We start from the raw sequence: 22,607 nt of genomic DNA on the forward strand, positions 1-22,607 counted from the left end.
CTAGGTATCTACGAGAAAATCTTCTTCAAGTTCATCGTGATCTGAGATATCAGGTTCTTCACCTTCTTCAACACATGGTGAAGGTTGTGAATCTTGTACTTGTACTTGTGATGATGTACCTTCTTGATTTTCACCATGATCTTTGCCAATGCCAAAGTACGAAGATAATATTCTACATTTTGTTGGCCTCTCTTGGCCTTCCCCACATTCAAGATTCCTACCCTTCTTCCTGTTTGACATCTCCAACAAAATAAAGGCTACAAAAATATCTAGTTGTTGAAGAAGTAATAATAGTAAATAGACTAGACTATATGATTCATTGGCCCTACGACCTACAATCTAGATGTCTGAGGTCTCTTGGGTGACCACTGGCACTGATGGGTCCCCATTGAATAAGAATGAACTCAACAGTACAAAAAAATAGAGATGAATTCAAAATAATATTATAACACTTCAAAAATATGATCACTCACCTAATAGGTCACTAGCAGTTGCCAATGCAGCCAACAACAATGGTTGTTCCTAGTTTGAAACTTTTCTATTGATTCGAATTGAGAGCCCATAACTGACCAAATTGTGTAGAGACAAATTTGATGTTTGAATGTATTTATGCCAATCCTTATTTGGCAAATTCGACAGGAATTTGATATGGTATACAAATATTTGGCAAATTCTGCTTAACTATAACAAGTCTTATGTAATTTCTGAGGCGATTATGTGTCGACCAGTCAATTGGCAAATATAATAGAGTTCGCAAAAATTGGGGTGAATTGAGACACATTTCCGCAAAATGCCACGCGAATTGGGTCCTCTTGGAAAATTAATTTTTATATCACTATTGGCGAATTATGACCATCTATTAAGGCAACCTCGAAGAGTGTAGGCGAAAAAATTGAATTTACCATGTAGAAAACATGGATTCTATTGGCAAAATCTTCACATAGATACAATTAATTACATAAAATAATGGGCAATTGGGTCGTGCATTTGATGAATATTTATAAATTCCTAGCGACATGGCCACCCCCAGCCGGTACAATATATTCGCCATTTTCAAGGTCGCCAACGTGAAATATTCACCACTAAAGTAAACCCCGAGGTCCTCATGGTAACTCTTCTCATGTCCTCCTCCATTGCCCTGGCCTTAAAGATGAGATTGATAGAATACCTTCCAATTGAAAGGGAAAATTTCAAGCCTTTCTTATGAGAACCCAATTGGGCCTCATGCACAACATTCATATGACGAGCTAGCTCCATTAGTACAATCTTGTTGGAAGGGTATCTAGGAAGCATGAAGGGCTCACCATTGAAACGTCCAACCCTGATATATGTAAAGGTTGGAAACTTAAGGAACATGCATCGATATTGATTCACTAATTCCCATGCATGATAAGACACTCTCTTATTATACAAATTCTTATTCATCATAACCATATAATAACCAAAGAAAGCATCATTCACTCTTCGGAAATGATTACGAATTTCTTGAAGAACCAAATGGGACTAATATTTGTGTACCTCAAATTGCCTCCTATCGCTAGTAGTAGACAATCCAAGAAAATGTCTCATTGAAGCCACAACATGCACCAAGTAAGAAGTCATATAGAACTTAAGTGTAGTAGGAACCTTGGTGAGCTATTCATAGATGTAATCACTGATTTGTTTTCCCAAAAATATCTTGTCCTTGTTTTGTCTGATCACATGAATATATTGATACATCCATTTATAGAAAGTATTAGAAGGAGGAAGTCCTTTAACTCTACTTAAAAGAGTTATCAAATCATTGACCTTTTCAATGAAGTCACTTCTGAGAAGAGTCTTCGACCATCTTGCAATAGTAGATCTTGGGGTTTTAAGCCATTTGTCATTCATAATACGCCTACACTTATCTGACTTTCTATCAAAGTAGGCTATAGTTGAATGCATTGTAATATCAATATACTTCTCAATATTGGGATACTTGAAGACTGAATCAAAGAATTCTTCATCAAGCTTGATCAATTTGTTCTTCAATTCATCCTTCACACTTTTTCTATCTAGATCAAAATGATTTGCCACTGCCATTACAAATTTAGGATCCCGAGCCGACATGGGAAAAGATGCTACTAAGTGGACGCCACTATTGATAATAGCTTCCATGTCATGATATGAAGGTGGTTTCTTGATTCTTTTATGAAATTCTTCCAGATCAACATGACCTATCTTCATGTCTCTAATCTGACAAATATTAGACTAACTCAAGAAGGTGGAAAAACCATATGTGGGTCCTACTTTTTGAATTTCATCCTTTTATGTTTGGAGAAACCTATGTCATTGATATAATAATAATGAGAGAAAAAGACAATCATCAGAATTATAATAATATATTGAATCAATTCACTTTTGTTCATATGACTTGAAAAAAATCCGACAATAGTGTATTTGAAACAATTAGGTTTTCCAAAAACCCATTTTCGACAAATTAATATCTCCGTGGAAAATTAGATGAAAAATCACCATTTACGTGGGTGCAATAAATGGATTTTCAATATATAAATTCAAAAAATTCATTTACAAAAGAATGGGTGAAAAGACATAATTATTGTTTTCAAAGTTCTAATTACATTTGGAAAAACCAAAAATAGGTGTAATTTAGGTTTATAAACCCGACTTACACATTAAAAATATCATGGAAAAGAGGTGTCGGTCGGGTTCTATAAAGTGGAAAATTGGATCCCAGTGGTTCCCTACCTAGGAGAGAGAAAGGAAACCACTAGGATGATTTTCACTTGGGAGATACTTTACATTCAAAAGAGTGGTGGAATCCACTAGATCCAAATCCAAGAGAAATAAGGATGTGAATGCGAAGTGGATTGCAAGGGGTTGGAATGTAATTCACCCTCTTTTGTAAATAGATATGTTGACTTGTTGACTATGCAGAAAAGGAAGACAAAATGGATGAAATAAGGAGCTACCGATTTGGGATCATGCTGTAACTTCAGATCTGAGATATTTAGACTGATACAGATCTGCCCTGCAAATTTGGAGAAAAGTTGTCGGGATCATGTTGAAGTTGCACACTGTCCTCCGAAAAATCTACGATTAGAAAAGGGTTTTTCCATCTCTGAAAATGAAGCCTAAAACTGCAATTATAGTCGTGCACCTGCAACCTACACATAGAAAAGAAGGGAAGAAGGGTAGTGGATAGGGGTTTGCCTTAGTCAAACCCTGGTTGAGGAATCAACCTTGAAAGAAAGTAATTGTAAATACTTAAATGTGAATAATGGAAGTGTATACCTTGTAGATCTGCAATTTGTTGATGAAGGTTGCTTTGCTTCTTGAATGTAATCACAAGTATTTCATGAAATGGCATGTAACATGACAAAACCCTAATACACATGCATGCTTGCAAATGAATGTTGTAATGTTTCTCCAATGGATGAATGAAGAAGACATATGAAGAAGGAGATGTTTGAAGACTTGAAGACTTGAATGCTTGATGATGATAATGGAGACCTTCCACTTGTTTACCCAATTTTTCTTATCTTCGCTTATTCTTTTTCTCTTCCCCCTTGCCAAATGAGGGAATTAAGTCTCCTTTTATACTTGCCTAGGAGGGTTAATTTTCATCTCACCAAAGGATGACATAGGGGAAATTAAATCCCAAAGAGAAGATTAGGGCAAAGGGTCAGATGGATGCATTTTAGGGCCACCCAAAGAGGGAGGACAGGGGTTCCACGCCCCTGTCTTGCCCTATTTTGGGGCTTGGATAGGGTCATAGGGTGATGCGAGGGCTGACACGGGAGGAGATCCAGAAGAATGATACAGAGAGGGGTCCCAATTGAGTAGGGAAATGCAGTCGCTAGGGTGAGGACCTAAAACACGGTCAAAATTGCAAGGGTTGCAATTTTATGATGCTACATTTAGCCTGCACTTTAGCGGGAGTATGGCTTACGCCAATACTGCCAATAAAGTAGAAGAAAGAGAGAGATGAAGATGAGGAATGCTGAGAAATACCACAAGGAGTATAAGACATCACTAATCTTGAGGAACAAAGCCCCCAATCTTAGGATTTTAACTCACTCACACATATGCAAGAGCACACAAGACAAACAAAAACAAGACCAAGCACAAAAGACACATGAAAAAAACAAAACATGAGACCGCAAATCAACTAGCTGAAGAGACCTCGATACTCAAATGTCTCAACAAATAGTCAAAACACAAACACAAATGCCATCACATAAACACCAATAATTACATAAAAGAGAAAAGCTGACATCATCCATGAACCATCAATAGTAAAACTATGAGTTCATGAGAGGAAGAAGAGAGAGGACATGAATACACACTTGGGTGATGCATGAGAAGAAAGGTGAACAAAAGGAACCATGGAAATCTCGCCCTTAGAATTAGGTGATCCATGGAGAAAAAAGAACATGGAAAAGTAGCCCCTATATTTTGTCTAGGTGATCCATGTAAGGGAGGAAAGTGAGAACTGTTGGCATTATGTGAACCGGTATGAGGACATAATGACATTGTATGTTGTCATTGATGTCAATATACTGAAGAGGTGAGAACCGGCATATGTGAGAACTGGTATAATACTGTGAACCAACATTTGTGCCGAAGTGAAGCGGTGTGCTTGTTCAAGGTGAACCGACATATGGTTATGGGAACCGGCACATGGAAGTGTTGTATGACTACCGATTGGTAATCTCAACTTTAGGGTTTCCGATTGAAGTGCTTCAAGCCTGTGTGGCTCAACCAGTGACTTTGTGTGATGAGTTAGCATGATAACAAAGAACAGATCATGTTGCCATGTAAGCCTTGTGTGTGTGAAGGATCTTGCATGAAGAAGATTGTTCCTATCTACCTCGGGAATGTGCAAAGTCTATAAACAGTGATAACGTGTGATGGGTTATCAACCACCATGAAATCAGTGGACAATGAACGATGGAGATTAATGCAGTGTGCTTAGCGGTTAGGATTGAACCGTTTGAATTCCTTAACCTAATAGGTTTAGGGTTTATTCTACCGACCTATCTATTTTCCTATAAGGTCAATGTTGTGACTCTTTCTAGGGTTGTTGGCAAAATTTGTGTGTGTCTATCCAAGAGAAGAGATATGTGATTCTTGCCAGACCAAAGGAGAGAAGTGATACCTAAAAAGTGTAAGTGCAGAAGGTGAAGGGGAGATTAAGCGGATCTGCATTGGCATTGAGTGTTGTTACCAGATCATTGTAATACCTGTTGATCTTTGACCACTTCAACAGTTGAGAAATCCCTTAATAGGGTAGCTTTAACAGGCTTGTTGTAAATCCTTTAACAGGGTGACTCAAAACCATTGATTTCTTGAAATCCTCTAACAAGGTAACCTTTAATAGGGTTTAACCCTTAACCAGGTATTCTAGCCATCCCTTAACCGGGTGATCCCTAACAAGATCGGTTCCTAACAAAACCCATTGTATCAGTCTTTAACTGGACAAGGCTCCTAACAGAGCGGACTTATAAAGAGTTCAAAACAAGCTTGTGGGTATTCATCCCCACTGTGGTTTTTCCCAGTTGGGTTTCCACGTGAAAAATATGTGTGTCATGTATGATGTCTTTTTCATGTGATGCTATATTGTTTTCTATCAAGCAGTGAATCATGTTGATCTAGTTGCTTATATGTATGTCTTTGATGGTAGATTACCTGTTCATGCATTAGGGTGAAATGGAAATGAAGTGTTAGATTGTATGAGAAGATAAGTGTCAACCGGTTTATGCTTGTCTCAGTTATTTTGGATTTTTTCGGTTGTACTCTGTTTAAGGACCAGTGTCACTATTTGTCTGTCAATGCATAGTGTCTACAGACAAACTGGTTCAAGAGTGTGTTTTTGTCTGTACTGATTCACACCCCCTCTCAGTACTGGTTTGGTACTATTCATTCATCATTGTGTTATCAAGAACATTGTCATTTCCACACAACCTCATGCACGTGTGTTCAAGTGAGGTTCGAAGCACCTCATAGGATTCTATGCCCAAGTATGCTACAAACTGTATAAGATGTATAGTATAAATGTCAAGAAATGTGTGACATCTCTGATGTAGAGTGTCTTGGAGCTTGATCCTACACACCTTCTTGAGTGACTTGTCTTACTCAACCCTTGAACTACTCAAGCCCTTTCAATGAGCACTAGTAGGGGTTTTTGCTACTGAGACCTCCAAGGTTTGAACCATTGTGGCTTGCCTCCAAGGTATAACCACTCATCTTAGTCAATCAACTCCTCTTGTTGAGGTTGCCACCTCAATCACACACACACCACTCCAAGGCTCCAACCACTCCTGGAAGGATCTCAACACACAACCAGATTCAATGGACTCACAATGCATCTACAAGGTGTCTTTGAAGTATTTTGAGTCTTTTAGGATCACCAATCCCATATCTTTGGCTTTCTAACCTTTCTAGGTCTCTACCGGGCTCAAATAGGCCTAATTGAATTAGCCCTCCCTTGGCAGTTTTAGGGTCTTAGTTTGCAAAATTTCCAAACAAGGCTTGAAATAAGTTATGGATTCGAGTACCCTTTTCAAAGTTACAGACAATACTGAAAAATTTGCATCTGGTTTATCTGTACAAGTAGGGTTTCCAATGTTGCACTATTTTTGAGGGTTTAGGCCTCATTGGGTGACTTGGGAAGATGGGTCTGAAAATCTTCACCAGTCAAAACACCTGCTCAAACCAATTAGGGATTCTTCAAGGGCATACTCAAGGATTTCCAACCATATGATACTTCTCCTGGATCCAATCCTCTTGGGCTCTTAAAATCACACTACTTCCGCTATCCTAACTCACCCACTCCTAGCGGTAAGCCTAGGGCTTCATTGTCGCTCCTCCACAAGGTCCTGCAAAACCAAAAAACCTATCCTAAAACTATATACAGACCCTAACCTAGAATTATTATTTATTTCAACAGGTGCCATCAATGAATGCTTAGGTTAGAGCCATTTTTGCTCTTAAACCCTACTTGCAAGGGTTTTAAACCTAGTTGCAAAGAATGGAAGAAATATTTGCAACTAAGAACAATGAAACCTACAAAAAAAGCTTTTGGAAATTAAATTAAATCAACACTCATGCCCTGCAATGATTATACACAATCAAGTTCATTCTGGACCGTACCAAGCAATGAAAACAAGAGAAAACTATCAAACGGTGAAGAAAACAAGATTGTTTCAAAATCCAAAAAATTGTTCTTGCATTTCCAATCCTCCAACCCATACAATGAAGTGAATTTTGGCTTTTATGATCTTGGTTCAGTTGGTTCAACCATCTTTTCAACGCCTTCAACCAAAAATGCAACTTTTGCAAAAAAATGTAAAATGTTGCTCAACAACTTTTACATCTTTTTACTCCTAGATGCAACTTTGCATTCTAATGCTTTTCAAAACTCCTGAAGGTCCTTAAACACCCTAGAAGACCTAAACATAATAGAATTGACCCCTATTACATGAATACATTCATCTGGATTACTTCTCCCGTGAACTACCTAAGCATCTCACTTCTCAGGCTGTCAACATCCTGAACACAAATGACTCAAACCAAAACTTGGACAACTCAACCATGGCTCTACTGAGTCCCAAATGGATGGTCCATTATTACATCACAAAGAGAACACAAAAAACTTGAAAGAAAACAAAAATTTCATGCTTTGAGTGTTAGGTGCCCTGCACCATACTCCCCTGGGAAAAAGAACTCAAGTCCCTTGAGTTAAAAGGTCTACAATCTCCACTCCATGCTAAAGTATATCTGCCTCTAACATCCACATGGCATCTAAATCAAGTAACCCTTCCCACTTGACAAAATAGTTCTGCCTGACCGAGGACTAAATCCCAAGTCTGCCCATGTTGTTTTGTAAGACATCTTAGAAAGTTACCCAATGACCGGTTGACTACCTTTCTCTGACCATCTGATTGAGGATGATAGGCCGATGAAAAGGATAACTTGGTGCCCAAATTTCTCCATAGTGTCCTCCAAAAGTGGCTTAGAAACTTCACATCTCTATCACTAACAATGTTGATTGGAAGACCATGAATTCTGACTATCTCCTTGAAGAAGAGGCCTACAATATAGGTGGCATCACTGGTGCTCTTGCAAGGTATGAAATGTGCCATTTTTTTGAACCTATCTACCACCACATACACACTATCAAAACCCCTTGGGGTCCTGGGAAAGCCTAACACAAAATCCATACTCAAAAATTCCCAAAGGCTCTGAGGGATGACAAAGGGTTGATATAGACCTGCATTACTTGATGTTCCTTTTTCTCTTTGGCAGATGGTACATTTCTCTACAAACCTTCTCACTTCTAATTGCAACTTGGGAAATAATAAAACCTACCAACCTGCTCCAAAGTCTTATCTATGCCAAAATGACCTCCTAGACCTCCTTGATGCTTCTCTTGGATAATATCTTGCCTCACAGAACATTGAGGTATACAAAGAAGATGACCTTTGAGCAAAAAACCCTCCTATATCATTTATTATGAATAAGAGACATGTGAGGTGTTAGAAAAATTAGAACAAACACTATATATCTCTGCAAAATCCTTATCATCCTTTTAGAGGTCTTTTAACTCACTCAAACCCACACTTTGCAATTGTATCTCCTGCATAGTCATGACTCTCCTACTTAGTGCATAAAATACCTTGTTGGCTGTCCCTTTCTTGTGTTTGATAGTGAATGTATAGGATTGTAAGTATTCAACCCACTTTAGGTGTCTTTGGTTCAACTTCTCTTGCCCATTGAGGAAACTAAGGGCATGGTTGTAAGTGAAGACTACAAACTCTTTGGGTAGAAAGTAATGATGCCACTTCTTCAATGCTTGTACCATTGCATATAACTCTAAGTCATATGTGGAGTACCTTTGTTTATCTTCATTTAACTTCTCTAAGAAGAAAGTTATAGGATGACCCTCTTGGCTTAAAACTGCCCCTATTGCCCTTTGGCTAGCATCACATTCTACTGTAAACAAATGATTGAAGTTAGGCAATCTAAGGGTTGGCAAGTCTTCTATCTTGGATTTCAACATTTCAAACCCCTTATTGGCTTCCTCTATCCACTTAAAGTGACACTTAATCCCTCCTTTAATTGTATTGAGAATAGGAGCACAAAACATAGCTAAAGTTTCTCACAAACTTCCTATAAAAGATGCCATTCCATGAAAGATTCTAACATCAATTATTTCCCTAGGGATAGGCCAATTAAGTATTGCTTCTACCTTACTTGGATCCATCTTTAAACATCCTTGAGAAATAACAAAACCAGGGTATACAAGCTCTATTTTAAAAAAATTATATTTTTCAAGGTTAATCTTGAGTTGAGCATCCTTCAACTTCTTCAAGACCATCTCCATATGCTTGAGGTGTTCCTCCTTAGACCCGCTGAAGATCAAAATGTCATCAAGATACACAATAAAAAATCTACCAATAAACTCCACTAAGACTTCATTCATGAGCCGTTGGAAGGTACTAGGTGCATTGGTGAGGCCAAATTGCATCACCAAACACTCATATAGGCCTGCATTTGTTCTAAAGGTTGTCTTCCATTCATCTCCAGGTCTGATTCTGGTCTGATGATAACCAGACTTAAAGTCCACCTTTGTGAAGTAGCTTGCACCTCCTACATTGTCCAATAGGTCCTCAATCCTTGGCATGGGAAACTGGTACCTTATAGTGATCTTATTGATTTCTCTGGAGTCAGTGCACATTCTCCATTTGCCTCCCTTTTTAGGCACTAACATATTAGGAACAATACATGGACTCAAACTCTTCTTGATAAACCCTTTGTCTAAGAGTTCTTGAACTTGTTTGGCGATCTCTTCATTTTGACTAGGTGTCATTTTATAAACAGTTTTGTTCGGCAGATTGGCCCCTGGTATTAAGTCTATTTGATGATTTACATCTCTCATTAGAGGCAAAGAGTAAGGCATGTCATCTCCTATTACTTCTACATATTGTTTGAGTATACCTTGCACCTCTTGAGGAACTTCACTCATTGGATCTACGTTAGCTTCATCTTTAGGCTTCAATACTATAGCATGGCCTTGATGACCTTCTTGCTTCAACACTTTGAGAAAATATTCACCTCTTATCAGCATCACACTTGAGCCTATTTTCTTTTCTTCCTTTGGATCAAGTAGCGGATCCATTTGGTACTTCTTCCCATTCTTGGTGATAAGATAGTTGTTCTTTTCTCCATCATGACTAGCTCTCACATCATATTGCCATGGATGGCCCAACAAAATATGACAAGCATCCATAGGCAATATGTCACATAAAAATTTGTCCTTATACTCACCAATTTAAAAGTCCACCCATGATTGTTCATCAACCAAGACGTGTTGACCTCGGTTGAGCCATGATACCCTGTAAGGAGTGAGATGAGGAAATATTTTGGTTTAAGTTTATCCACCATTTCAACTGAGACAATGTTCTTAGTGGACCCTGAATCTACAATCACCTTACAAATCTTCCCATGTGACTTACAAGTGGTCCTAAACAAACTTTTCCTCTGTGGTGGCTCTTGAGTTTGGGGTATCTTGAGAATTGTGCTCCTCATCATTAATTTTTCTCCATCTGTCACTGGCCATGCCTTGCTGATTGAAGAATTCACACTCTGAGTGTCCTCCTCTTGCACCAATTGAGCCCTTCTTTCACCCTTGTAAGAGCTTGTTTAACTTGAGGCTTTTCTCGAGCACTTACTCATGGTATGCCCAACTTGATTGCAATGATAACACCTACCGGTGAAGACTGCATTTCCTCTTCCTAAGTTTCCAAACCTACCCCTAAAATTGCTCCTTCCTCTAAAGGATCCTCTAAATGTTCCTCTTTGGGAATCCCCACTACCTTCTTGGCTTTGTCGCTCTTCATTTCTTGATGATTTCTGCCCCCTACCAAAGGTTCCTCTACCTCTAAAATTCTTACCACCTCTATGTTTCTAATTTTGTTCACTTCTCCTCTGCTCTTAAGGCCAATTGAAAACACTTATAAACAATGTCTAGTGTGAGGATACTTATTTCATCTTGTATATTCTTCCTAAGGCCATTCATGTACCTGACCAACTTCTCCACTTAATTCTCATGCTTCCTAGCCCTCAAACTGAGTTTTTAGAATTCCTCAGTGTATGCATTGACATCTAACTTCCTTTGTTTCAGATTTTGTAGTCTCTTATGGATTTGAACTTCATAATCCCCTAGAAGGAATTGAGCCTTAAGTATGATCTTCATACGCTCCAATGAAGTTATCTTCTTCTTACCTTCTTGTATCCTTTCTTCTTGCATCATATTCCACCAAACTAAAGTTGATCTCCTCAATCTTGATTTGGCCACATTTACTCCTTTCTCCGCTGCTACCTCTTTATAATCAAAGTGATTATTTAGGACCTCTATCCAATCTAACAACTCTTCTCCATTTATATTTCCTCCATAGGTGGGTAATCCATCCAAGTTGTCTTTGGAAATGGATTTGACTACATCCAAGAATAGCTTTTGGTCTTGAGGCATTGCTACTATTGTTGATTCCTCTCCATCTTCCACTTCTTCACCAGTCTCATCTCCCCATTCTATCTTTACCTTCCCCTTCTCCTTCTTAACCTCTCTGGTTCCTCTACTTCCTTCTGCATCCTTTAATCCTTCTATCATCTCTGCCACCATCTGCCAGATGGCTTCTGGATTCATTGCCTTTGGAGGCATTGAACTTGCTTCTGATTCTTCACAATCTGACATACACCAAATCTTTCAAAGAATGGCTCCGATACCACTCTGATGCAAAGAGTCTTGGAGCTTGATCCAATACGCCTTCTTGAGTGACTTGTCTTACTCAAGCCCTTTGAATGAGAACTAGTAGGGGTTTTCGCTACTAAGACCTCCAAGGTCTGAACCATTGTGGCTTTACTCCAAGGTATAACCACTGGTCTTAGTCAATCAACTCCTCCTGTTGAGGTTGCCACCTCAATCACACACACACACACAACTCCAACCACTCCTGCAAGGATCTCAACACACAACCACTTTCAATGGACTCAAAATGCATCTACAAGGTGTCTTTGAAGTATTTTTAGGCTTTTAGGATCACCAATCCCATCGCTTTGGCTTTCTAACCTTTCTAGGTCTCTACCGGGCTCAAATATGCCTAATTGAATTAGCCCTCCCTTGGCGGTTTTAGGGTCTTAGTTTGCAAACTTTCCAAACAAGGCTAGAAATAAATTATGGATTCGAGTACTCTTTTAAGAGTTACAGACAATACTGAAAATTTGCATCTGGGTTATCTGTACAAGTAGGGTTTCCAATGTTGCACTATTTTTGAGGGTTTAGGCCTCACCGGGTGACTTGGGAAGATGGGTCTGAAACTCTTCACTAGTCAAAAAACTTGCTCAAACCAATTGGGGATTCTTCAAGGGAATACTCAGGGATTTCCAACCATATGATACTTTGCATGGAACCAATCCTCTTGGGCTCTTAAAATCACACTACTTCTGATGTCCTAACTCACCTACTCCCAGCGGTGAGCCTAGGGCTTCATTGTCTCTCCTCCACAAGGTCCTGCAAAACCACAAAAACTATCCTAAAACTATATGCATACCCTAACCTATCATTCTTATTGATTTCAACAGGTGCCATCAATGAATGCTTAGGTTAGAACCATTTTTGCTCTTAAACCCTACTTGTAAGGGTTTTACACCTAGTTGCAAAGAATGGAAGAAATCTCTGCAACTAAGAACAATCAAACCTATAAAACAAGATTCTAAAAAGTAATTTCAATCAACACTCATTCCCTGCAATGAGTTTACATAATCAAGTCCGTACTGGACCGTACCGAGTAATGAAAACAAGAGAAAACTATCAAACGGTGAAGAAAACAAGATTGTTTCAAAATCCAAAAAAATGTTCTTGCATTTCCAATCCTCCAACCCGTACAATGAAGTGAATTTTGGCTTTTATTCTCTTGGTTCATTTGGTTCAACTAACTTTTCAATGCCTTCAACCAAAAATGCAACTTTTGCAAAAAAATGCAAAATGTTGCTCATCACCTTTTACATCTTTTTACTCCTAAGATGCAACTTTGCATTCTAATGCTTTTCAAGACTTCTGAAGTTCCTCAAACACTCTAGAAGTCCTAAAAAAAACACAATTTTCCCCTATTACATGAATACATTCATCTGGAGTCCTTCTCCTATGAACTACCTAAGCATCTCACTTCTCAAGCTGTCAGCATCCTGAACATAAATGACTCAAACCAAAACTTGGATAACTCAACCATGGCTCTACTGAGTCCCAAATGGTTGGTCCATTATTACATCACAAATACAACACACAAAACTTGAAAGAAAACAAAAATTTCATGCTTGGAGTGTTAGGTGCCTTGCACCAATCTCGCTCTAAGAGACTATGCTCTGGTTCTGAGAATAATCACCCTACATAAGAGCAAAGTGGCGACATCTCTCTCTAAGAGGCTACCCTCTGGTTTCAACAATATCCCACTGTATAAGATAAAAGTGGTGACATCTCACTCTAAGAGGCTGCCCTCTAGTTCTGAGAATGACCCACTGTATAAGAGAAAGGTGCTGACATCTCGCTCTAATAGGTTGCCCTCTGGTTTCGAGAATGACCCACTGTATAAGAGAAAAGTGGTGACATATCTCTCTAAGAGGCTATGCTCTCTGGTTTTTAGAATGACCCATTGTATAAGGGTAAAGTGGCAAAATGTCAATCTAAGAGGCTGCTCTCTGGTTCTGAGAATGACCCACTATATAAGAGATACAATGCACGAGAGAAATATAATACAAAAGGAGCAGTGTGGGTGCCCCCCCCCCTTAAGATATCAACATAGTTTAATGTTGATATCTTAAGGAAAGTAGAACAAGGATACATTCCTTCGACACCAAGAAGATATCCATCATGCAACAATGTCATAAATCCAAGAAAGAGGGGGAGTACTCTTCAAGAAAGGATACGATAGTTGAAAAGAGATATATTGCTATAAGTGTAAAGGAGATCCTTGGAGGAGAAGATATATTTTCTCAAAAGACATCTACCTCCAAGAGGAGTTGTCTTAGACAAATATAACATCTTCTAGAACGAAGCACAAAAGAGAACAAGAATTCAATCCTCCCTAATATAGCTAGGTGAAAGGAATTATTGATGAAAGATGACTCACTTTTATCCCAATGTGGATGGGTGAATCTATTATAGATGTACATTACCATGTGTAAAAGAGGTTATAGTCAAGGACTTATACCTCTTGTATAAGAGAGAACCCTTGAGAAAACAACAACAATTTCACGTGTAGGGAATGACATCAAGTAATAAAACTCACACCATCCACAAAATAGGAAAGAGTGGATCCTTAGAGAAAGAGAGAGAGATAGATCATTGCCCGCAAAGTGCAGGGACAATGAGAAGATCTTACACAATCTTCTAGAGAGAAATTAAACATAAGAAAATGCACAATGAGCGCATGCAAGAAAAGACATTAGTATATGCAAAATACACGTCTCAAGAAGTGGTAATCCTAAGAGAAGAGAGAAAGAGCATCACATATTCCCCAAGGGGGATTAGTCATTGTAAGAAATGATAATCACATATAAAAAATGTAGCCCCTAAAGGAAATAATGATAAATGAGATAGAAGGAAAGGGAAAGAAGTGAAATCCTTGCCCCCCAAGTGAGAAGAACAAGGAGAAGCATTATATATCTTCTAATGGTGATTATTTTAAAGCGATATGCCTTCCTCATGGAAAAAATCCTCTCAAGGAAGAGACATGTACTTAACGAGAGAGCATTCCATGCGAGGGGGAATATCATACTTGTGAATAACCTAAACCATAGAGGAGATAAGGTTTCCAAGAGAATAAAGGCAAGAGAAGAAGTGGATTACTCATTAAAGATACTCCTCTCCAAGTAGAGAGGAAAACCAAAGAACAATTATATGCTCACATAAGAATACACCAAAGAACTTCATGTTGCTTCCCCAAGGTATTTTAAAAGTGAAATAATACCACCACAAATGATAAAAAGAGCCCCCAATCAAGTTGGCTACTTATGTCATAGGGTGAAGAGAAACATGAAGAGAAAAGAAGTTCTAAGGTACTATGTTTTTGCCAAGAAATACAACTAGATCTATTGTAAGACAAATTCGTGCAAGATCATATTGCTTTTGAACAAATTTCTTAAATGCATGACATTTTCCAAGAGAATGTGAATATTAATCATGAAAAATGCAATATTCATCACCTTTCACTTGCACAAGATTGTTGTTCTGCTTTTTAGGAGGAAAGGAAATGTTCTTATCATATTTCAATCTCCAATAGATTCTTGTAGCTAGCCTTTCGGGATGATAAATATGTTTTAATTCATCTTCTTGACATGGAGGAGAAAAAATGTTAGAAGAAGAAGGATCATTATCCACGATTCTAATTTTTTCATTATCTATGCCTTCTTGAATAGATTTATGAAAATCAGGGCAATCATCGGCATTGTGATCGTGGTTTTGATTAAATGAGAAAAAAGGAAATTTTGAAGAAGAAGCATTATTGCGGGCTCTTATCATTTGTTGTCTTTGGAGATGGTTTTTAAATTTTTGGAGCCTAAGGAGTTCATCCATAGGGAGAGGAGTCTCATTCCCTAGCCTTCTGTGGAAGGTTGTGTGGGAGGGTTTATAGGGACACAAATTCCTTGTTCAAACTTTCCAAAACCTTGTTTTGTTATTATATGAAAGCCATGACTATAAGAATGTTGCAAATGACTAGGTGGTGGAATAGGATCATGAATTTCTTTGAAATCTAATGTGTAAGGGGGAATAAAAGGATTTGTAGATGAAGAAGGAATATCATGTGAAAGAATAATCTCGTTTCTTTCATCATGCTTATCCTTTTTGGGAGATTGGGAATGAACATATTCATTATCTAAAGGCTCATTTTTACTTATTTCTATGTGAGGGGGAAGATCATGAATAAAATGCATAGCATCATCCTCTCTACATATATTTTGATGTTGAAGATAGGTCCTAGGAGAATAAGGAGGGTCTAAAGATGTAAGAATTTTAATAGTTTGATGTTGCCCCCCTTGCTCAAGGGTATGAGTATGAGAAGAAGATGGGACCATGTTGCTTTTCAATGCTTTCTCTCTTTTAAAAAGATCATTGGTTGAGACATTAGCTCTCATCTCATTCCTAGGAAAAGAACAAGGATTAGGACCTCTAAGATTGGGACCTACAAAATCCTTAAGGTGATTAACATATGAAATGCATTTTGTTAATAACATCACCATAATGCAACATAAATGATACATGAAAGCTTTGAGATTAAAAGGAAATGATTTTGAAATCCTAACAACACAATATGATCAAATGCTATGAATGAAAAGAAGCAATAAGAAATGAAAGAATCCATTATCCAACACATGATTGTAATAAATATATGTTAAAAACAATGTAACCATATGTGAAATAGTAAATAAATCTAATCCATTGATTGCCATTGAAAGTGTCTTAATTAAAATCTTAATTTGTTGAAAAAGAAAATCTAAAATTGAGACCCTTCTATGATAATTAATTTAAAAGTTGAGAGTGTTGAAATTTTGAATTTGGTTTCAACCTTAAGAGGTGTAAAAACTAATAAAGTACGCCAATTTCCTAGATTTAAGTAGAAAAATATAGTCAATTCCGAGTCTCAAAAGTTTGGGAAAAAAGCTAGGGACCATGTGCAAGTTGTACACGTTTCGACCAACTTTTTCTGAAATTTTTAGGGATGATATAAATTATGATTTTATTGCAAAATCCAAAAAAACAGCTAATTTGGAGATGTCTAGGTAGGTCAAATTAGCAGTCAAAGGTCAAAATAAGAGATTCTTAAAAATTAGGGTTTTGTTGTTTAACCACTTAATTTTGAGAATGAAAAGACAGATTTGAAATGCAATTTTGAAATATAAATCAGATCTAAAACAAGCAACTAAAATGCTATATTTCACAAGCTTAATGTTCTCAAAATGAAAAATTGGGATTTTTATGCAATTAACCTCTAACATTTGCAAAAAGATCAAACTTGGAAATGAAAATTTGAAATTCAAATTGCAATTATTCATATCTAACCATAAGAAATCAGAATTAAGATGTAAGACGTCGGGTTCACCAAAATGTAAAGTGGAAAATTGGATCCTAGTGGTTCCCCACCTAGGAGAGAGAAAGGAAACCACTAGGATGATTTTCACTTGGGAGATACTTTACATTCAAAAGAGGGGTTGAATCCACTAGATCCAAATCCAAGGGAAATAAGGATGTGAATGCCAAGTGGATTGCAAGGGGTTGGAATGTAATTCGCCATCTTTTGTAAATAGATATGTTGACTTGTTGACTATGCAGAAAAGGAAGACAAAATGGATGAAATAAGGAGCTACCGATTTGGGATCGCGTTGTAACTTCGGATATGAGATATTTAGGATGATACAGATCTACCCTGCAAATTTGGAGAAAAGTTGTCAAGACCATGTTGAAGTTGCATACAGTCCTCCAAAAAATCTGCGAGCCAAAAAGAGTTTTTTCATCTTTGAAAATGAAGCCTAAACCTGAAATTACATCCGCACACCTGCAACCTACACACAAAAAAGAAGGGAAGAAGGGTTGTGGATAGGGGTTTGCCTTAGTCAAACCCTGGTTGATGAATCACCCTTGAAAGAAAGTAATTGCAAATACTTAAATGTGAACAATGGAAGTGTATACCTTGTAGATCTGCAATTTGTTGATGAAGGTTGCTTTGCTTCTTGAATGTAATCACAAGTATTGCATGAAATGGCATGTACCATGACAAAACCCTAACACACATATATGCTTGAAAATGAATGTTGTAATGTTGCTCCAATGGATGAATGAAGAAGACACATGAAAAAGGAGATGTTTGAAGACTTGAAGACTTGAACATTTGATGACGATAATGGAGACCTTCCACTTGTTTACCCAATTTAGCTTATCTTTGCTTATTCTTTTTCTCTTCCCTCTTTCCAAATGAGGGAATTAAGTCTCCTTTTATACTTGCCTAGGAGGGTTAATTTTTATCTCACCAAAGGCCAACATAGGGGAAATTAAATCCCGAAGAGAAGATTAGGGCGAAGGGTCAGATAGGCCCATTTTAGGGCCACCCAAAGAGGGAGGACAAGAGCGTGGCGAGGGTTGACACAGGAGAAGATCTGGAAGAATGATGCAGATAGGGATACCAATTGAGTAGGGAAATGCAGTCGCTAGGGTGAGGACCTAAAATGTGGTCAAAATTGCAAGGGTCGCAATTTTATGATGTTATAGGTTCATAGACCCGTCGAATGTCCAAAAAGGGAGAACAAAATAATTGGTGGAGGGTGGCTTTAGAAACCTGCTATACACCATAACATATAATAACACGGTGTTAGGTGGGGTCACAGACCTACCATACATTATATATGGTGTAAGGCAAGGCCTATGACCTCGCTAAACACCATTAATCGATCATTGCAAAAATTGGGGGTAAATCATGTGTTGGACGGGGTCGCAGACTTACCAACACCACATCGTGGTGTATTGTGAGCCTACAGCCCCGCCAACACCTCAATGAAATGCAAGTAAACAATGTGTTCTTGGGGTCGCCAACCCACCACACACCACATTGTGGTGTGAGATGGGTCGACGGCCCCGCCCACATGATAATGTAGTCAATAACATTTGGTATAACACAAAAGAAAGGTGAGGCCGTGGCGAGGTTGCAGACCCGGCACAGACCACTCAGTGGTGCATGTCGGGCCTATGACCCCTCCACGACACCAAAAGGAATATCGAAAGGAAATAATTGAAATCGTTTAGGATCATATGATCCAAATGAAAAAATCTAGTAAAAAACCAGTGAAATGCATACAAAAATAAAAATAAAGCGTTTCTAAAAACCTAGCAAGAGAGAAAAATAGATACATACCCGAAATGAAAAGATCAAATTCTTCTCCCTCCAGCCATGAAATCAACTTGGGAAAGATTAAAATGAGTGTAAAAAGAGATAAATAAGTTTTAAAAAATGAGGTAAAAAACTCTTAAACCAATTCTTCCAATGAGCCACAAATAACTCAAAGTGCAAAAAATGAGTGCAATTTAGGTCCATAGACCCGATTTACACCTATGAGGTGTAAATTGGGTCTATGGACCCGAATTGCACCTTAAAGGTGTAAATCGGATCTATGAACCCAAATTGCACCTTAAAGGTGAAAAAAGACAAAAAGAGGTCTAAACACCAAAAATGCCTAACTTAGTGTAAATTGGGTTCGCAAAACTGATTTACACCTAGACTTCACATAAAAGTGAATAAGTGTAAAACGTGGGAAAAATGCGCTTACGACGACAAAAATGTCTCATAAAGCGAACCATAGAGCAGGAAAAAAAATGAGCCAAAATTTGTGGGGTTCCCTCATTTTTGCTAATGCTAAAAACAAGGATAACATTGGCTCTTACTGGGGAACACTCTTTTGACCATTCTTTAAAGAAAGAGTAAAGGGTTTAGAATCCCAATGCTCTATGTGCCTTCATCCATCCATTGAGCTGGAGTCAGGCGACAGGGAAGAACAAAAATAAAATAAAATAAAATAAAGGGAAAGATTCAAACCAACTTGCTGAAACTTTATTGAGTAAATAATTTGAGATTATGACTACTATGCGACAAATTAAATGGATTTTCATCATTGTATGCAAGGAGATAACTACCTTCACCACAAATTTGATGAATAGTGAAAGGTCCTGTCCACAAAGAATCAAATTTACCATGCATTCCTTTACGCTCACGTCTCGCATCCCAAATCAAGACAAGATCACCAACTTGAAAAAATATTTGTTTTTCTCTCTTGTCAAAAAGAGTCTTGACTTGATTTTGGTGTTCTGAAATATGATCCATCACTTGAATTCGCTTCTCCTGAAGCTCAGAAAGGAACATGATGCACTTGTCTAGAGAACTCTCATATGTTTGATCTTCAATTGCTTTTACCAATTTCAGAGTTGGTAACTTTAAAGTAACTGGAATCTAAACATTAGTACCATAAAGAAGTTGAAAAGATGATAACCTAATGGCTCTTTTTGGTGTAATTCTATCTGCCCACAAAGCATCAATCAACACCTTGTGCCACAAATGCTGATTTTCATCAACCAATTTTTTAATTATTGTAATCAGATTCTTGTTGCTTGACTCCGCTTGACCATTAGCCTTCCAGATAATAGTTTGAAGAATGAGCAAGACTAATATGATATTCAAAGCAAAACTGGGTGATCTCATATGAGGAGAAATAAGTAGCATTATCCACTACTATCTTCTTTGGAACACCAAACCTACTAACAATGTTTTTTTTTATAAAATCACACACCACATTAGATGTAGCATGTCTAACAGGAATTGCTTGAACCCATTTAGTAAAATAATCCGTAGCAGTCAACACATAATGATGACTTGCACTGGATGCAGGATTGATCGGGCCAATAAAATTAATACCCCATTGCTAAAATGGTTCCTCAATCACCACTGGCTTGAGAGGAAATGCTGCAAGGTTGGATTTACCAACAAACTGTTGAGACAAATCACACTTCCTAACCCAATCATAAGCATCTTGAAAAAGGGTAGGCCAATAATACCCGACTCTTAAAATCTTATAAGCCATCACAGGAGTTGAAAATGTCCACCACAAGCCAAATTATGAAAAGACTCCAACAATTTAACTTGTTGAGCTTTGTCCACACACTTTAAGAAAGTACCATCAAGACTTCTTTTATACAAACTATTTTCCCAAAGAACATAGCTTGCAACTTTTAACTTTAAATTCCTTTTTTGCTTATATGTGAGATGTGATGGATATTCACCATAAGTAAGAAAATGTGCAATGTTAGAATACCATTCATCTATAGTACTTACAAACAACATTGCAGGGATACTTCCTTGTGAATCCTTCTCTAGGGGAACAATTCCTTCTGCTTGGTTATCTACCATTAACTGACACAGACCTTTACCTCAGCCCAACTTGGTAGGTCAAATTTCCAAATCATATCCTTGAATCTTTGCAATCTAGTTACCTCTTTTAATTCCAAAATCCTATTGTGTCAAAATTGACTTAACTGCAGTATCTGGAACTAAACATATGACATGTGAATTTAGAATTTAGAATAAAAAAATGCTTCATGGATTTGACCAAAGCATAATCATGCTTATCCATTTGAGAGTATTTAAGTTCATGAATCTTGAGAGGAAAACTCATGAATGCTATTGGTGACTCAAAATCTTTTGAATTCTTCTGAACTAGAATTGTAGAAAGAGTGTGATCTAAAGCATAGTTGTACATTATGAAATCTTTAGTATAATCAGGACATACCAATATTGGAGCTTGATCTATGGCTTCTTTTATTTCTTCGAAATCTACTTTCCCTTTTGGACTCCAACGGAAAGACATTTTCCCTTTCATCATATGGATGATATGATGTGTTTTCTAAGCAAAATCTAGTACAAACCTTCTTAAAAAGTTTACTTTGCCAAAGAAAGAGTGAAAAATTGTCTTACTTGAAGGTAAAGACAAAATTTGAATAGATTTAACCCTTTTAGGATCAATTTTGATACCTTCCTTAAACACTATATGTCCAAGAAGTTTTCCCTCTGTAACCCCGAACACTGACTTCTTAGGATTTAAATAAATTCCATGTTCATGACATGTTTTCAAAACATCATCTAGATGAAAGAGATGATTTTCATATTCTTTTGAGAAAATGGTTAAATCATCAAGATACACAACAAGGTACCTTCCAATAATGCCTCAGAAAGCCATATCCATAACTCGCTGGAAAGTTGCACTGACATTAATCAACCCAAAAGGCATCCTTCGATAAGCGAAAGTGCCCCAAGGAGTAGTGGAGGCATTCTTATTTTGATCTTCTTCATTGACCTCGATTTGATTATAACCCGAGAAACCATCAAGCATAGAGTTTGTGAACCAGTAACTGTTTGCAAAACTTGATTTAACACTGGTAAAGGATAATTATCCTTTAGAGAAGATTGATTGAGATTACAAAAATCCACATAAATACAAATTTCCCTATTCTTCTTTCTTACAGGTACAATATTTGCAATCCAGGATGAGTGATGAATGGGAAATATTATTTTTGCATTCAACATCTTTTGAATTTCTGAAAATATAGTACCTGATATCTTGGGATTGTACTATCTTTATTTCTATTTGAAAGGCGATGTCCCTGAATTGAGCAGAATATCATGTTTCACTTCTTTAGGCTTGAAAGATTTCAATTCATCATATGAATATGCTAACACAAAAACTATAAAAACTACTCCCTTTTAGTTGAGGTACAACTATTACCAATATTAACATATTTTGGATCACTTTCTGATCTGATATTGTATTTCTCATAAATCATGGTGTCATCTGATGACAATTGTTGTTGTTGCTTGACATACCTATCATGTTTATCAAATAACTTTTCTAGTGACACCAGACCTTTTGGAATCTTGTTTCCCTTCAACTGTAGGAAACCTTCATCATATGGAGAGTCATTACCTGCAGTAGTATCTGAGCAATTACTCTGACCAAAGTACAAGTTATTGAAA

This window comes from Cryptomeria japonica, chromosome 1, assembly GCF_030272615.1.
Source record: "Cryptomeria japonica chromosome 1, Sugi_1.0, whole genome shotgun sequence".
Taxonomy (NCBI): domain Eukaryota; kingdom Viridiplantae; phylum Streptophyta; class Pinopsida; order Cupressales; family Cupressaceae; genus Cryptomeria; species Cryptomeria japonica.